Genomic DNA, 3,407 nt, shown 5'->3' with positions numbered 1-3,407 from the left:
TTTTTTTTTTTTTTTTTAATTTTTGGAGAGATGAAGTCTCACCATGTTGGCCAGGCTGATCTCAAACTCTTGATTTCAAGTGATCCTCCCACCTCGGCCCCCCAAAGTGCTGGAATTATAGGCGTGAGCCACTGTACCCAAATATACAGCTCCCAAAATTAACACAGGCCAGGCATGGTGTTGCCTGTAATCCCAGCACTTTGGGAGGCTGAGGTGGGAGACAGCTAAAGCCTGGAGTTCAAGATCAGCCTTGGTAACATAGGGAGACCCTGTCTCTACAAAAATATCTAAAAAATTAGCTGGGCATGGTGATATGCACCTAGAGTCCCAGCCACTTGGGAAGCTGAGGCCAGAGGACTGCTTGAGCCCAGGAATTCATAACTGCAGTAAGCTATGTCTGTGCCACCGTACTCCAGCCTGGGTGACAGAGCAGGACCCTATCTTCAAATAAATAAATAAATAAAATAGAACAATAATGCCCACATCCATAGACAATAAATAAATCAACCACCCTCAACCTAAATGTTATACTTCATAACAAAAATGAACTCAAGCACTTTGGGAGGCCAAGGCAAGAGCATCACTTGAGTCCAGGAGTTCGAGACCAGCCTTGGCAACACAGCCAGATCCCATCTCTAAATTAGCCAGGCGTGATAGCACACATCTGTGGTCCCAGCTACTCGGGAGGCTGAGGTGGGAGGATCACTCGAGACAAGGAGGTTGAGGCTGCAGTGAGCCGTGATAGTGCCTGTGCACTATAGCCAGGGTGACAGAGTGAGGCCCTGTTTCAAAACATACAAAGATAAAATAACAGTAGTACCTACTGTTGAGTCATTGTGAGGACTGCAGGACTTAAGAAATACTAAGTGAGGCCAGGCACGGAGGCTCACCCCTGTAATCCCAACACTTTGGGAGGCCAAGGTGGGCGAATCACTTGAGGTCAGGCATTCAAAACCAGCCTGGCCAACATGGTGAAACCCCGTCTCTAGTAAAAATATAAAAATTAGCCAGGCATGGATACGGGCGGCTGTAATCCCAGCTACTCAGGATGCTGAGGCAGGAGAATCGCTTGAACCCGGGAGGTGGAGGTTGCAGTGAGTCAAGATCATGCCACAGCACTCCAGCCTGGATGACAGAGTGAGACTCCCTCTCAAAAAAAAAAAATTAGGTCCTCAGGACCCAGCCTGGAATGCAAGAAGCACTCAATAAGTAAGACCTGTTGCTACGAATTACCGCATTTTTTTAAAATGGTATTTTGGGGGTTTGACATGTAATTTGAAGTAGGCGGCTTTTGGTTTTGTTTCTTGTTTTTGGATAGTACCAGGTTTGGGAAGAATATTCTGAGTCATACTTACCTTCTAAGCTGCAAGATGTCTTTTTAAATTTTTCTTTCTCCCCTGAGGTGTGGGACGAAGGGGTTTTTTTCTTCCTCCTACCTTTTTATTCTTTTTAATACTATCTTGCTTGTGTAACATCAAAATGAGGCAAGAAAGAGAAATCGATGAAGTCGCCTTCTCATTGATTTAGTCTATTCCCAGGTGGCTGAAAAGGCAGGAACTGTGAACTGAAAACTTCATCTGGCATCACATTTTCTCTAATTGTCTCTCGAACACTCGCCAGTAAGCCAGTGCTTGCTAGAACTCTCTAGAGCCAGGTTGCGCTCTCAGCCTACAAGAAAAGTCTGGGCTGAAACAAAGAACAGAAGGATGGATGGGGACAGAAAATCCCCCTAAATGTGAGAAAAGAAGCCATTATTTCTGAGGCCAGGCCTTGAAACCGAGACACTTGTCTGGTTCACTTGTTTCTTTCTTTTTGTTGTTTTTTTTTTTCAGAGACAGGGTCTCGCTATGTCACTCAGGCTGGAGTACAGTGGTGCCATCATAGCTCACTGCAGTCTCGACATCCTGGGCTCAAGGGATCCTCCTGCTTCAGCCTCCCAAAGTACTCAGATTACAGACTTGAGCCACCACTCCCAGCCCCATGTGTTTCTTGGACAGTCCTTTGCAGAAAACTGTGGAGACTTATGGACCAGGGCCCAGCTGCCTTCAAAAGATGGTTGGGGTGCCTTTACAAGTGAGAGGCTATATACAGGAATCTGCAATTTAGGCTTACAAATTGGCATTTCTAGAAGTCAGTGTGCCTTTAGATTATATATAAAAGACAATTTGAAACCAATTAAGGCAGTCACTTAATATGTCATATCAGGGCCGGGTACAGTGGCTCATGTCTATAATCCCAGCACTTTGGGAAGCCAAAGTGGGAGGATCCCTTGAGGCCAGGTATTCAAGACCAGCCTGGGCAACATAATGAGATCCCCGTTGCTACAGAAAAATTTTAAATTAGCTGGGAATGGTGTCACGCACCTGTAATCCCAGCTACTCAGGAGGCTGAGGCCGGAGGGTCCTTTGAGCTCAGGAATTGGAGGCTTCAGTGAGCTATGATCATGCCAGTGCACTCCAGCCTGGGTGATGGAGCGAGACCCTGTCTCTCTTAAAAAAAAAAAAAAAAACAAGAAGGCAGGCTGGGCTCAGTGGCTCACTCCTGTAATCCCAGCACTTTGGGAGGCCTAGGCGGGTAGATCACCTGAGGTCAGGAGTGTGAGACCAGCCTGGCCAACATGGCGAAACCCCATCTCTACTAAAAATACAAAAATTAGCTGGGTGTGGTTGGACGCGCGTGTAGTCCCAGTTACTGGGGAGGCTGAGGCAGGAGAATCACTTGAACCCAGGAGGCAGGGTTGCAGTGAACCAAGATTGCACCACTGCAGGGAGGTGAAGGTTGCAGTGAGCCAAGATTGTGCCACTACATTCCAGCCTGGGTGACAGATCAAGACTGTCTCAAAAAAAAAAAAAAAAGTGTATCAGGATTTTCTTGAATATTACTTTGAACAGGCTAGTAACTACTCAGCCATTTTCATGTAATTTTTGGTGAGTCCTGTTCCTGTAAGACCTAATGAGGAGTGTCCTTGGATATCAGAGGACAAAGCCTGTGACTTACAGGGTTTGTGAGAGACTGAGTCACAAAGGAAGCACAGAGGCACTAGAAAAAGTCTGAGGTCGGCCAGGCGCGGTGGCTCACGCCTGTAATCCCAGCACTTTGGGAGGCCAAGGCAGCTGGATCACGAGGTCAGGAGATCGAGACCATCCTGGCTAACATGGTGAAACCCCGTCTCTACTAAAAACACAAAAAATTAGCCGAGCATGGTGGCGGACGCCTGTAGTCCCAGCTACTCGGGAGGCTGAGGCAGGAGAATGGCGTGAACCCGGAAGGCGGAGCTTGCAGTGAGCCGAGACTGCACCACTGCACTCCAGCCTGGGCGACAGAGTGAGACTCCGTCTCAAAAATAAAAATAATAAAAAAAAAGTCTGGGCTCTTAGGCTGGGTGTGGTGGCTCAGGCCTGTAACCC

General features: G+C 47.3%; 1 protein-coding gene across 1 annotated transcript in view; it reads left to right on the top strand.

The window, feature by feature from the left end:
* Positions 1-3,407, top strand: part of ARHGEF18 (Rho/Rac guanine nucleotide exchange factor (GEF) 18) — a 150,794-nt gene that overhangs the window by 93,464 nt on the left and 53,923 nt on the right. The window lies entirely within an intron of this gene.

The sequence above is a fragment of the Mandrillus leucophaeus genome, unplaced genomic scaffold (genome assembly GCF_000951045.1).
Source record: "Mandrillus leucophaeus isolate KB7577 unplaced genomic scaffold, Mleu.le_1.0 Scaffold234, whole genome shotgun sequence".
In the NCBI taxonomy this organism is placed as follows: Eukaryota; Metazoa; Chordata; class Mammalia; order Primates; family Cercopithecidae; genus Mandrillus; species Mandrillus leucophaeus.
This window is presented reverse-complemented; position numbering and strand designations above follow the sequence as displayed.